General features: G+C 37.3%; 1 long non-coding RNA gene across 1 annotated transcript in view; it reads right to left on the bottom strand.

The window, feature by feature from the left end:
* LOC105877341 (uncharacterized) overlaps positions 1 to 5,957 on the bottom strand; it is a 39,465-nt gene extending 33,508 nt beyond the window's left edge. Inside the window, exon 1 of the long non-coding RNA XR_012914733.1 lies at positions 5,904 to 5,957. This is a non-coding gene — a long non-coding RNA (uncharacterized LOC105877341). The remainder of the gene's footprint in view (positions 1 to 5,903) is intronic.
* Between the last annotated feature and the right edge of the window lie 9,585 nt (positions 5,958 to 15,542).

Genomic DNA, 15,542 nt, shown 5'->3' with positions numbered 1-15,542 from the left:
GATTAAATTATGATTGGAAAGAGGCATGTGCTGGCAATGTAACTCTGAGGAGTGTTCTTCTCTATGGGTCTCCTAGTAGTTTTTTTATAATTGCATTAATTAAATGCTCTAGAAATTCAGAGTAAGGCATGCATTCTCTGTATCAAGGGGAGCCAGCTAGCCACCGGATGGTGAAGCAGTCTAATCTTGACCTGCACAGGGAGTGCCCAGCATTTGATAGTCACAAGCTCTCATTAGTTAGTTCAGCCTTTGTAGATAGAGATCCAGGGTCAGAAATAAACATGGCAAAGTTCAAATATTTCTATGATTCAGCTTGAGCTGTGGTGCTTTGTTTATGCTCAACTAATGACCAGGCTGGCTGCATAGCCAAACTGATCTCTTCACCTGTTGTCAAGGTGGATATTGATCACTGCAGTCAGGCTGAGTTCAGAACCGATCTTAATCAGGTTCCATTCTTCCATGGCTCTCTGTCAGCACTGAGCAACATGTCATTACAGAGCCAAAGGTTGTGGGTGTGCCTCCTTCTCAGAAAGGCTTTGAAAAATTGAAATGGATTGTTATTGCGAAGTCAATAAACTTAGGCACTGACTAAACCAAACCCTGATGCTCTAGGAGAAACTGGTGAAGATTATTTGGACAGTTCATTCTTTATTAGTTTAAAACTTCATTTGAATCAGAATGCATTCTGCAAGTAGCTCATATCTGATATGCAGAACAAGGAATTTATATCTGCTTGTACACCGACCCATGCATAAAAGGAAAACACCCACAGCAGAAGATGCATCACATCCTATTTGTGCACCTCATGGCCTCTTGGAGTCACAAATTTCATTATGTAAAAATATCATTATGAATTTTGTTTGGATCACTGACTTCTTGACCTTTTTTATTTTTTTTAAGCAAAACAATATTAAGTTCATGTATTTTAGACAACACATGAAAGACACTTGAAAGAATATCAAATCTATGTCATATATATGTATATCTGTGTAAGTTGAATTGAATATAAGTTTGTCATGTATTTTTTTCTGTAGGTTTTTGATAGGGTTTATAATAATTCAGAGGGCTGTGAGTGAAAATGTCAGCCCTTTTAGTTTTGTAGATAGATGGCAAGACAGAAAATCTCTGCATGGCGTGCCGTACATGTTCATTAAAACAGATATTGAACACTGTCTGGGCAGATCAGGCAAACTGAGGGAGGAAGGCTTGCTGAAGGCCCTAGAAACCTCTTGGAGGACCTCATCTGGGAGAAGGAAAAAGACCATCCATTGCCTGCTCTATCCTCTGGCTACATCAGTTTGAGAGAAGACACAGTTTGAGAGAAGCATCAAATGTTCTCTTTCCAATCTTTGTATCACAGTGGGGCACATGTGTGCTATTTTGAGGACTTCTCTAACACAGGGTTACAAACAGGGGCACTCCTTCCCAGTGTACTCCTAGGTCACTCTTCAGCTTTGATCACATTCCAAGCTGGGCTGTCTAGTGGCAGATGACATAACAATAATCATTTCACTATATCACAGTTGATTGGGATTAAAAAAGTAAGATTAAGACAGAGGAGAATCACGTATGTTCCAATTTGGCCACCAATTTCCCAAGCCATTAACAACTGGAAGCTTGCATTATATATTACCAGTAAGAAAACCAAGGTTACTTATTACTTTTTTTTATTCTAGGGTTTTTATATTCCTCACTACTGTGACTGTGATGTAGGATGGTTAACATGTAATAGCACTGTAATAGCTTAAAATGATGTTTAGATATTGCTTTTAATTTAGGCAGATATGGCAAAAAGCCTATATTATAGTATAATTTGATATTATATAATACTAATGGCTAATAATATAGTCTTTTATTTATATTTTTATTGACACATAATAGATATACATATTTGAGGAGCACATCTGATAATCAGGGTATTCATATAATTTGTAAAGATCAAATCACTGTAATTGGATTATTCATCACCTTAAATATGTCTTTTTTTTATGCCTGAAACACTTGAATTATTCTTGTCTAGCTATTTTGAAGTATACAAGAGATTATTGTAAACCATAGTCACCCTGCTGATTTATCAGACACTAGGTCTTATTTCTTTTATCAAGCTATATATTTCTACCCATAGACCAAACTCTCTCCACTCCTCCTTTCCCTTATTCATCCCAGCCTCTGGTAACCGCTATTATACTCTCTATCTTCATGAGATCCACTTTTTTTGGGTCCCACATATTAATGAGAACGTGAGATATTTGCCTTTGTGTGCTTGGTTAATTTCACCTAACATAATGACCTCTAGTTCCATTCATGTTGCTGCATATGAAAGGATGTCATTCCTTTCTACGGCCAAATAATTTTCCACTGTGTATGTGTACAAATATACACACACATTTTCTCTATCCATTCATCCATTGATGATTACTGATGTTGATTCCACATTTGGCTATTGTGAATAATGCTGCAATAAAAATAGAAGTGCAGACATTTCTTTGATTTACCAGTAGTGGAACTGCTGGGTCATATGATAGTTACATTTTTAGTTTTTGGAGAAGCTTACACACAGTGTTCCATAGTGGCTATAGAAACTTACATGCTCACCAATAGTGGACCTGGATTTCCTATTCTCCACATCCTCACCAGCATCCATAATTCCCTGTCTTTTTTTTTTTGTAAAAACCATTTTAACTGGGGTGAGATTATAATTCACTGGGGTTTTGATTGACATTTCTCTGATGATTAGTAATGTTGAGTATTTCTTTATATATCTGTTGGCGATTGGTATATCATCTTTTGAGAAATGTCTATTCAGATCTTTTGCCCATTTTTAAATCAGAATATTTGGTTTCTGCTATTCAGTGGTTTGATCTCCCTGTATATTCTGGTTATTAATCCCTTATCAGATGGATAGTTTGTGAATATTTTCTCCCATTCTATGGGTTTCCTCTTCACTTTTTTGATTGTTTTCTTTGCTGTGGAGAAGCTTTTTAACTTTATGTAATTTCATTTTCCTATTTTTGCTTTGTTTGCCTGTGCTTTTGAGGTCCTACCCCAAATTTCCAGACCAATATTCTGGATTGTTGTCCCAGTGTTTTCTTCTAGTAGTTTCATAATTTCAGGTATTACATTTAAGTTTTCTTCAACATTTTCTTCTAGAATTCTCCACACCTCTCATCTCTCACAAAAATCAACTCAGTGGATAACAGATTTAAACCTAAGGCATGAACCTGTAAGAATTCTAGTGTTAATTATTCTTTAAATATTTGTTTGACTCCATCAATGAAACCATCTGTTCCTCAGATCTTTTTTGTGGGAGGTGTTTTGATTGTTAAATAAATATTTTTACATGTTAAAGAAAGACCTATTGTCTTATTCTATTTGTCCTTGAGTCCGTTTTAGTAGTTTATGTCTTTTTAAGAATTTTAGGAAGTTTTAGGAATTGTTCATTACATTTTCTTATGATCATCTTTTATTTCTATAATGTAATTATATTTCCCCTCTGTCCTTCCTGATTTTTATAATTTGAGCCTTTATTTTTCCTTCTTGATTTGTCTTTCTAGGCTGATTCTTTCCTGGTACTTTAGCTAGAGAGATTAAGATTTTGTGTGTGTGTCTTTTTTGATCTATATCTTTTGATATTTCTAGGCTGCTGATGCCTTCGTCTTCAAGTTGGGACATATAAGACAAAAAGAAAGCCCAGATAATTTACCACTGTGCCATCCTTCAAGTCTTGAGTTCCCAAGGTGGTCTTCCTTCTCATCTTTACCTTTAAGAGTCTTTTATGTTTTTTTTTATATATAAACAAGGATTTTAATGGTACCTCATGTGAGGGATGAGGAAAGGTTTATCTATTCCATTTTTCCTACAAGGTGAAGAAGAATATATTTTTAAGTGTGGCAACCACTTTCATTGTTGATGCAAGAAACTTAGAAATGTCAAACTCAATTTCAGCATTGTGATTTGGATACTAAAATTCTTATTACCTTTTATATTTTAAAAAAAATCTGATTTATGTGTTTTTGAGTAAGAGGCCAGGTTGTTTTAAAAACAAAACAAAACAGGTAAGTTGATTATTTTATTTCATCCAGAGTTATTGCATATGAAAGTATGGTAAGGGCAATCAAAGCCCTGCAAGTTCACTAAACTCCAACTTGTCACCAATTTTCTGTGACCACAATTTATCAATGAAAGTAAACATAAAGGAGGTCCAGTCTCGAAGTATGTTAGAAGCTAAAGATTTGCTTGGAGCCATAACTGATAGCTAAACTTTGCTGTGGAATATGTTGAAGAGAGGGAGCATGGATGGTCTGTTAACATAAGCACCACTGGGTACCAAAGGACCTGGGAAACTACCTGATGGTGACAGAGTGGAAACAGAACTAATTTAAGAGTGTGAAGAACTGGACTTGCGTCCTAGCTTGACTTTTAATCAGCTCTATAATCTTCGCCAAATCAATTAAACCTCCTAAACTTCCTAAACCACAGCCACTGTGGTTTGAATGAGAGTTGAAACCGCAAACAAATAAAAACTGATATTATTATTATTGTCGCTATTCTCTTTGTATTTACATTTTGGAGGATGCACCTTGATATATATCCTAATCTATATAACAATTATTATTTTGGAGGTTTACATTTATTTAGTTTTGCGATGCTGAAAGTCATAGATTTGCAGGTTTAATAGAACATGTAAAGTTATCTAGGTGAGTTTCTATAGATCATTGGTTCTCAATTTCAGCTACACATTAAAATTACCTGGGGAGCTTTATGAATGCTTCAATGCCCTGGCCGGTCTCCCAGAGATTTTGATTTAACTGACTCAGGGTGAGGCCTAATCATTAGTACATTTGAAAACTCCCCAGTTGACTCTAATGTGTACGGGATTAAGACTCTTCAATATAGATGAATGTCTCCAGTCCTGATTCAAGCTGTCACTCAGCCTGAGTGATTCAAATGATCAACCTGGCTTGGGTATCATTAATCTAGTAATTTTCAAAATATGGTTGGGGAAGAGGGCTAGTTTGGAAGGAGTTTCTAACTCCTTCAGCCTTCATCCTATCATGCAAGATGAGACTTTAACTCTTACATTTTGAAAATGTTGCCCAGTGATTCCAACACCTGCTTTGTACTTTCACACTTCCTAACCCCCCTCCATTTTTCTGATCTTCTTCTGCCCTTCCAGTTGAGAGTTGACCTGACGTCGTCGTACCTTCAAAGCTTGGATGCTGTCTGCAACATTAACATTGGCTTCTTCTTGGACACCTTTTGTGACAGGAATCTCACTAGCTCCTGGGCAACTATCTCTGTCTCTGGAGAGTCCCCAGTAAGGTAAAATGTTCAGTGAGATACCTCAATAAGGCAACAAAGAGACACAGTTCAGCTCAATATAAAGAAGATTGTGTGTGCTAATTTAAAAACAAGGCACTCTGGAAAATAGCTAATTAAAAAAAAAAATACTATACTTCATTTACCAAGCCTCAAAACAATCCTGTGGATAGGTTATAATCACCTCCACTTCTTAAAAAATAAAAATTGGTTTTCTTAATTGCTACAAATGAGAAGGTTGAGGCACATAGATGATAAGTAAATTGACAGAGTTGGCCAGCAAGTGGTCATGGGGAATTCGAACCGTGGCAATCACTCTCACAGCTACACTTTGACACAAGGCTCCTGTCCAAAAGAAAACGAAGAAAGCACCACCACATGAAGTGGTGCTCTTTTAATAATATGTCTAAAATATATTTTCAAGACCAGTATATACAACCTATGAAGAAAGGTTTGACACATAAAAGGAGGAAAGAGACGCTGTCGTGCCCAACGTTCTAGAACAGGTTGGGGACAGGACTCTAGGAGTCAATCTGAGAATCATTTTCTGTAAGACGGTTTCAAGGAATGCAGCATGGACTAACCTGCTTGTTCTTCCGCTGGCTGCTGTTTTCAGCTGAGTGTGAACTCAGGTCATTCGTCGCATTTAAAGGCAAAACCTGTCCCTCCCCAAAAGAGCTCTCTGTACTGACCGGTTCACTAATTCACTGCTGACTGGGCTTGTCTGGTAAGGGAACACATTAAATATTTAAACCTTGTCCTTCCTCAGATGCAGAGCAGCAAAGATGATTTTCCACAGAATTTAGTATTAAACTCAGGCAATTTGTACAGCTGTGCATATAAATGGCTTTTCACATAATCTCTGGAGGCCAGGGTCAGTGTTCCTCGTACATTTTAATACCGTAGATGACATGGCAACATCCTTCCAATTTATGTTCTCTCATAATTGAAAGGGGCTTAATAAAAGTGAGGAAGAGGCAGTATGTACACAGCAACATGGATTTCTGCTGACAGTTGAGAGGAAGTTAATTGTAATTTTAATGTAATTTGTTCCATGGGTGATGTTGAACCCTAGAATATACCTAAATCCATTTTGAAGGGAATTGTGTGTCTATGTGTGTGTGTGTGTTTATGTGTTATATTAGAACAACTCAATTACACAGCTGTCATGAAGACACCAAATATAATTTCTCCAAATAAATAATTATTTTTTTCCCCACAGAGATATTTGTGTAAATAAATGGAAGCCTGGCTTTTATTGTCAACAGAGAATTTTACTCAATCAGATCTGAGGATGACATAGATGTTAGGTTACTGGAAATAAATGTAAACATTATTTGTAAAAGGACAGGCACAACACACTCCTAATTGCTGAAGTTAAACTTATCTGCATGAACTGTAGTTAATATTTATACTGGGTAAAGCCATTTTTTATTAAGTTAGTTTTTCATTTAGTAGAGCAAGAACAGGCTAATAGTTTTGTTGGTAATTCAAACATTTCCTGCTGTGGGTAAAAAACAAATCTAAAACTGAAGAATGATGGTGTTCTCTGGCTCTGAAATTCGCTAATTGCACAGCTATTCAATTATAGGTAATATCCTTTTATTGCTAATAAGATTACCGTGTGTCAACACAACTGCAATTCTGAAATGGAATTTGCCCAATTTGCCTTGTATGGAATTTAAAACTGTTCTATGTAAAAGACTTTAGAAAATTTGCACTGAAATATGAATGACAAGGAGAAGAAATCAGTAAAAAGCCTAATGTAAAAAAAAAAAGTTGTTTTTCACATCCAGATGCTTTTATTTGGGGATAGTTTCAAAATGGATATTTTGTCACAGACACACACACACACACACACAAAAGGCAGGCACATGATTGAATCTACTGTCAACTAGGTTAAAAAAATTCTTAAACTAGTTTACAATTTGTTTTTATACAATTCGGGTATTTTCCAAATCTTCCTGCATTGACTACTAAACAAGCAGAGAATGAATGTAATCTTCCTCTCCCAGCCAGGGTTTAGTTTTGCGTTGGCTACCAAATAAGCAGAGAATGAATGTAAGGTTATGAATTTGACCAGGCAATCAAAGAGGCAGCAAACTCACCTAGTGGGGGAAAAAGGGCATGTAAAATGCATATTCCTGGGTATGACCTCAGACCAATTAATCAGATTCTTAGAAGGTACAGTGCAAGAATGTGGATGTTTCACTGGATCCCCGTGTGACTCTGCCACACTTGGAGTTTGAGAACTACTGGCCTGAAGGCATCATTGCAATGCCTGAGTCATGGCTGTAGCGCACAACTGGTGCCCTTCAACCTTGGCCTTTGGCTGCACGGGCTGTAGAATGGCTTCCCATCTTCCCTTAAGAAAAAAGACTCGTTATCCGCTTACTGCCAAACATAGCTGGACAGGGGCCTCTGGGATGATGATGAGTTTTAATAGATATGACTATATGAGTTTTATCAGATATGAGTTTTATCAGATATGACTAGTGACGCCAGCAGAGGCAGGTGTTCAGGCTCCTCTGGATGTAGGAAGACCCTTTAAGAGTATAAAGGAGAGACCAGTTGGGAAGTCCGATTGCACTTTCCAAAATGGCCTTTCTAAAAATGTGATCTGTGGACGGTGTGTATCAAAATAATTTACGAAGATATTAACAATAAATGTTCTGGAGTTTCCTGCCAGGCTCGTTCAATCAAAATGATGGAGAACGGGTCCAGAAATCTGTGTGTCTTATCAGGTTTTATCATAACTCATAACAGCTCCCCAAACTGAGCCACTGGCATTTGGTGAGCTTGGGGAAGAACTTTTTAAAACCTTTTCCCTGGATTTCAAACCTAACTAGCATGAGTAAGGGTTTCAGTCTGCCTGGGACTTTCTAACTTTAACCCTGAAAGTCCCATCTCCTGGGAAACTCCTCAGCCCTGGGTAAATCCGAATAGATAGTTGGTCCCCCTGAGATCTAATTTCAAATCTTGTTCCGCCATACGTTGGCTATGGGGCTTTGAGCATGGCATTAAACCATTCTGAGATCAAATTTCCTCATCTGTAAAATGGCCATAATATTCATTTCACAGAGATATTGTGTGGATTAAATGAAATGGAATGTGATTATGTATACAAATCAACTATCAGGCAGACATTTTGTAAATGTTATTTCATTTTCATACGGTTGGCAAAATTGTATTCCCAGACCCACCCGAGGGGAGGATCCTGTTTCACACAACAAGAAGGTGGATACTGTTTAATTTATTTCACCTGCCAAAAAAGAGGTACTTCTTTGTCGGTAAATAACAGGTTGTCATATGCTGTGTTCAGGCAGATTTGTTTTTGATTTTTTTCAATTTGCAAATATGCAAATCGAGAGTCATGATTCACTTCATTTCCATGTAAAATTAATTAACTATAAAATTCTGGCTATAAACAAGAAAAAAGAAAAAGTGGTGAGTTCAAAATGCAGAGTCGTAAGTCTTAGAATTTAGACAAGATGTTTGGAGTCATATAAACCAAGGCATGTGTGGCTTATAAAATTTAAGGAGGTATCTGGACAAAGCCCTAAGGCCAGGTGATGTTCCTATCACTTGCTTTAATAAACTATATGGATTTCTTCGATATGTCTCCATTATTCTAGACCTCACCTTCCACACATATAAAATGGGGCTTGGAATAGTAGTCTATTAAATTGATCTCTAAAGTTCTTTCCAGCTTTATGATTCTATTCCAGATAAATTATTTTGCTTTAATTTAAATTCTCTAAGTAAAAGGAAGCTGGCTACTTCAAGGCAGTTGATGTCATAGTGGGGAGATTAATTTTAGATTGTTCTTTATTTTGAATCCAAGTCTTCTTTCTAGAACTTATTCCCCCTAGTCTTAACTGATCCTAGAAAATCTCAGAAGAACTCTGTTTTCTTTTTCATGGGTTTGTTCTTCAACTACTTGAAGTGAGTGATCATAGGAAGCCTTAGTAAATTGTATGTCCACCTCTGCTAGAAGTGGTGATGTCATGGCCATGTTTAACCCCTCTGGGCTTGATAGAAGCCCTGAGAACTTCTCAGGCCAGGTGAGACTGTCCTGACCAATTTGTAACTGAATGGCCACAGCTCAACCTGTTTATTTAGACAGGTTTGCATCAGCATCAAACTTGTATAATTAAATGAAAGGGCTCACCCTTTCTTAGTCAGTTAGCTTAGACTAAGAGTGTTGGAAATCAAAGATAGGAGTGGATTGAAGAAAGGTTAAATGGGCGGGAGCTCAATCATAGAGACCCTGGAAGAGGTGGATTTGGTGAAGAAATGTCTGGGTAGAGGTGAGAAAAAAAAAAGGTGTTTAATCAATAGCAATCTATCAAGTTGGAATTGAGAGAATAGAGGACTTAAATCTAGATTATAGAAAATATTCATTCCTTCAGTCATTAATTAAATCACCACATTTTTGAGTGTCTCTACTATTGTCTACTATTATTTGGACCCTGGGATATTTCGGTGAGCCAAGATAAACCTAACTTCTCTGCCATATAGCATGGTGTACCAAACTCACCACCTGTCATATGGCTCCCATTAGCACATCAATGATGAAACAAAGTCTTCCTGTGCATGTTAAAACACACAGATTTCTGGATCCATTCTCAGTGATTTTCAATTAAATAGATCTGGAAAGGGACCCAGAAACATACAGTTTTTAATGATCTTCCTAGATTATTCTGAAACATAAAGCCCACAGGTTACATTTTCAGAAAGATCATTTTAAAAGGAAAGATCAGATTTCCCAAGCAATCTGTTCTCTATACTCTTAAAGGCTCCTAAGATATCCAGAAGGGTCCAGACATCTGTATCTAGAGAAGTAGAACTTTCTATTTATTAATGCTTGTTCAAGTCACTGAGAACCTTTTTATCACCCCATGTGCTCATGACAAGTTCTTGATTTCCACTACATGTTCAGGATCTGGGGATAGACTCTCACTTGCCAATGTTTCTCTGTAAGAACCCAGAATCAGCCATGTTGCTTTGGATATATTCTACTAGCCAGTGGGTATATTTAATTTTTCTGGACAGTGAATTTTTATTGCTGCAGTCAAAGAATACATTGTTCATTTTCTTTAGTGATATCATGTTTTCAGCTTTTATTGATCTGGTAGTCAGTTGGAACCTTCAAATCTTTCACACAGTTCTCAAATGAAACTGTATTATCCAATCCCCTCTGTGTTTCTGCAAGTCAGCCTCTCTACTCGAGGGTAAAACCAAATTTCCAGTCTCTAGTTATTCCATGTTTTGTTGAGTTGACCTTTCCCCTCAAGCTCCATGTGCAGCTGCTTTAAGGTCTTCAATCCCTTTTTTGGTTTCCATAATTAATCCACTGTGCCTACATCCTTGGACATCAACAGAAATCCAGATTTCAATACCATGCAGTGCAACACAAATGATTATCCCCCTGCAATAGTTTACATTTACTTGATCGGATCTTAACTCCCAACCCTCTCTCCTGCTCAAATCCTTCAATGCGTTTTGCAGCCACTCTCACAAGCCTACTCCATTCTGTTCTCAGCCCTTTCCTTGAATGATCCCTTTATCCTCTTGCTTAACTGAAATGCGGCTACACTGAAAAATACCACATTTTTCAGACGCTTTTTTCTTCTACACTCCATGTAACTCAAGTGTCCTTTCTCTTCTTTGTCACCACTTGGAAACCATTTCTCTCCTTCCTCCTTGAAACACCAGCTTTTATCAAGGCCAACTCATCAGAGGTTCTGAGCTTTCACTTCCATTACTGCCATCTACTGACGTTTTGTTTGCTCCTGCCATTCAGAATGCGCCTAACTCTTGTCTCCTTCTTCACAGCTAGGGTTTTTTTTTTTTTTCTTTTTTTTTCAGATTTCCTCATGCAAGGAGATGATGCACACAACCCCTACATTCCTAGAACCTCGGCATCCTTGTTTCCAACATTTTCTTTCCATCTCACTTGGCCACCCAGTCCCATGCATGATCTTGTCATTACCTGTTACTACACTACTTCCAAAATGTTAAGTTTCAAATATTTCAATCTTTACTTATCAACTTTTCTTCTTTCAGCTCACTTCTTCTAATATTTTTATCTCAACAATTCTCAAAACCTATAAAAATCTGCAATCCATTTATATCCAAATATCTTTTTATTATCCATCAATCACTCCCAGCCCTCACTTCCAACGGAAGCCTATGTTCTTGAGTTCAGCCCTGTGATGCCTTGTAGACCTTGTGAATTCTCTATCTTCTCTTTCCTGACATTATATTCACTTAGAATTTCCCTAACCTGGATTTACCTCAACTATTAAACACCATTTTATTTTGTAGACAGGAGCCACTGATTGGAGTTACTTTAAATTTATGTTCATAGTATCAAAAGAAATCTCGACCTTGACAGACAATACTGCTAAACTTTCCTGTTAAATGCACTTAGTCACTTTCTGAAGGAAGAATTTCATGCCTTTTCCTCAAATGTTCAAACTCCACAGCCACATACCATCTTAACTGATGACTTTGCACACAATGAATGGAATAAGAATTATCTCATCTTCACCAAAAATTTGACCACCCTCCTCTATCATTTTCCTTATTATAGTTTCCCTTATTATACTAAAACGATGTCTCTGCTTAAGGCCAAGTTAACTTAGGCCACAAATTCAATCCACCATTACCATCTTAAGAATGTAATTTCTGCAATTAAACGCTTTCTCTCCTGAATCACCAAATTTCCGCTCTTTACTGGTTCTTTCAAAACATCTTTTAAAATATTTTTTGTTACCCTCATATAATTTTGCAGCGAGAGTCCCATTTCTTCTGCTCCTATTCATGGGGAAAAATCATGAAAGTAGTTGCTTCTATTTGTGGTCCCCATATACTCCCTTCACATTTTATTTCCCATCCATTCCAATTAGACTTTGGATCCATAACTCTTAAGTAGATAGTTCTTAACAAGGTCACTGTTAATCTACCTCTTCCCATGGCTGGTGGTTATTCTCTGTCATCTTGCTAGTGCCGTCTACAGTGTTTCACATAAGTGATTTCCATCCATCCTGAAATGTGTTTTCCATTTGGTTCCAGGACACTGTGCTCTCCTAGTTTTGCTCTTACTTCACGAACTGCACTTTTTCAACTTTCTTTCACAGCTCCATGTTATCAGTGAAATCTCTAATTGATAGAATGCTCTAGAACTCTGACCTCAGCCCTCAGCCTTCTGATCCTCTTTGTCTATACTCTATCAGTAAGCAATTGCAACCAATCTCATTGTTTCAAAGACTATTTGTATTCTGTTGGACTTTTAAAACAGCTCCCTCTGAACATTCCCCCAGCACAAAAGACTTACACAGTCAACTAACAAAGCAAAATAATCTCTACTAGCGTATTTAATAGGTATCTCAAATTGAACATGAAGAACTGCCAGTTGTAGGCTTCCAACTCAGCCCATCGTTTCCCATCAACTCAAGAAATTATAACACCATTGGCACTTAGATGCTCAGGCTACAAATCTGTGAATTAGTAACTCTTGAATCTTCTCTCTTTCTTTCACATTCTAGACCCAATCTATTAGTTAAGTCGTGCCACCTCTTCTGCCAAAATATAACTAAAATTCAACTACTTCTTGCCATCTCTACTGCTGGGCAACAGTAAGTCTCAGAAGCCATTGTTCCTTATGAAAGCCTAGCAAGAATCTTTCCACATATCCTGCTGCGCCCACTCTCTTCTCCCCATAGATCATTCTCCACAAAACAGAAGCAGCCATGGTGATATTTTCAAAAGTAAATCAATGCATGCCCTTACTGTAAAGCCCTGCAATGGATTTTCATTACACCTGGAATACAATCTTATTGTGACCTACCATACCCTACATGGTCTGGCCTCTGTCTACATGTTTTCCTTCTCTCAGTTGTTCATGACACAACATCTACACTGACATTCTTTCTGTCCCTGGTACCCATCAAGGGCTTTTCGATCTCAATGCTTTTACACTTGCTCTTTCTTCCTTCCATATATTTGCAGAGCTGCCTGCTTCTTCTTCGGGAAGCATTGCAAATATTACCTCCTTATCAAAGGTCTTTCTTCTTCACTCTAGCTAAAGAGAAACCTCTCAGTCACTTGTTAACATAGCACCCTCTTTTATTTATTTTTTTTATTGACCTAATCAGTTCCTGAAATTAGATTATTTATATCTGCTGCTGTTGTTTTATATGTTTATAACATTCTCTCACTTCCATACTGAAATATATCAGTGAGTTCTGGTAAATATTACATGCTGTATTCCAAGGGCCTAAAAAAGCACCTGACAAATAATGAAGTTCAATAGTTTTTGACCCACAATAACATTAGGACCTTTTATCCAGTACTTGTGCATCTACTGTGCACTTATATGTAGACTTGTACGGTAGGTCTGCTGATTTTGGAAAATTGTTCTGGCCCACTCAGCCTTCCTGGTATCATGGGTCTCTCACCCTTTATCTATTGTCTTTCCTATTAGTTTTTCTTCTTGACTTTGTACACAATGCATTGTTTTCTAGCATATATTCAAGAGTTTTTTTTTTTTTTTAGAAGCATTTATACAACTTGAAAAGTGGAAACAATCTTAAGTGTCCATCAATGGATGAATGGACACAAAAATTGTAGTACACATGTATAGTGGAATATTATTCAGCCCTAAAAGAGAATGAGATTCTGCCATTTGCCACAAGGTAGGTGAGCCTGGAGGACATTATGCTAAGTGAAATAAGCCAGGTACAGAAGGCAAAGTATTGCCTGATCTCACTTATATGTGGAATACAAAAAAAAAAAAAATTCAAATATACAGAATAGAGAAGAAAACAGTGGTTGCCAGGGGCAATAGGCAGGGGATGGGGAATAAATAGGAAAATGTAGATCAGAGAATATACAGTAGCAAATATGTAGGATGAATAAGTCTAGAGAGCTAATGCACACATGAGTACTATAGGCAATAAAATTGTACTGTACATGGGATTCATGCTAAATGAGTAGATTTTAACTGCTCTTGCCACAAAAACAAAACAGGGCAACTATGTGAATTGATCTATGTGTTAATTTGCTTCACTATAGTAACCTTTTTACTTGCTAGGCTTTCTACAGCTTCATATTGTCCACCTTTAATATACACAATAAAATTTATTTAAAAAGGAATATGAAGTTTGAAATGTGGCAACTAGTTGAGTAGGAGTTAAGGGGGATGTTCTGGAATTTAGAAGAATCTAAATGTGAATCTTGTCTTGGCCCCATTTTTGTGTCTGCTAAAAGCAACAGGTTTTTAACATAAGAGTCAGGTTCATAAGTCAATTGGAGATGGCAATATTTCATTCGAAAGGTTATTTTTGAGGTTTGGTAAACTAACGTATGTAAAGTGCTCAGTGCAAAGTTTGGCCTGGAGAAGTTGTACAAAAAAGAGAATGAATGAGCTACATCTTGTTCTGCAGGGTTAGGACAAGGAGGGCCAAGCTTAGAAAAAAGACACAGAAAGGCACTGAATGCTCAGACATGGTACTTTATCTATTTTTTTTTTTTACATTTTTTTTTGTTTATTTCGGCATATTGTAGGGGTACAGATTTTAACGTTTCAATAAATGCCCATTTTCCCCCCTCCCCCCACAAGTCTGAGTCTCCATCATGACCATCCCCAGATGGTGCACATCTCTATTTTAAATTTACAATTTCATTTGAATTACTGAATTACCTTTTAGTGTTTAATGGTTTCTTTTTTTTTTTTTTTCCAAAATAAGAAGTTCTATCCCTAAATCATTCTAGATACAGAGTTTCTGATCAGATTAAAGTAATTTACATGGGAGACACAAAGAGGTGAAGTGTGTTGGCTCGGGCCACAGAGGGAACCCACTTTTATAGCTTTAGGGGAAACTCGGGGATCTTTTTGCATCTTACATTTTAGCGTCTTGTTAGAGGAATGGATGGGTACAGGGGAAGGATGAAGCTGGACAAAAGAGGATAACATTGAAGCCTGGGCCCTTCCAGAGGAAAGAGGCTTGTCACAGTAGGAGATTGGGATGAAGTGCTGCAGACAGCTAGAGGTCTCCCGAGATCTGCACAAGCAATGGGAGTACAGGGGATGAGTGAGTGATGGGAGAGGGTGATGTTTTACTTTTCAATTTTGTCCAGACCTTTTATCTTAACTAGCGGCCGTGTGTCCAGCAGTGTCGGAAGTAGTTTCGCATTTGGTAGAGAAGTATAAACAA

The sequence above is a fragment of the Microcebus murinus genome, chromosome 24 (genome assembly GCF_040939455.1).
Source record: "Microcebus murinus isolate Inina chromosome 24, M.murinus_Inina_mat1.0, whole genome shotgun sequence".
Taxonomy (NCBI): Eukaryota; Metazoa; Chordata; class Mammalia; order Primates; family Cheirogaleidae; genus Microcebus; species Microcebus murinus.
The sequence above is the reverse complement of the archived record's forward strand: the minus strand, read 5'-3'. Positions and strand labels throughout refer to the sequence as shown.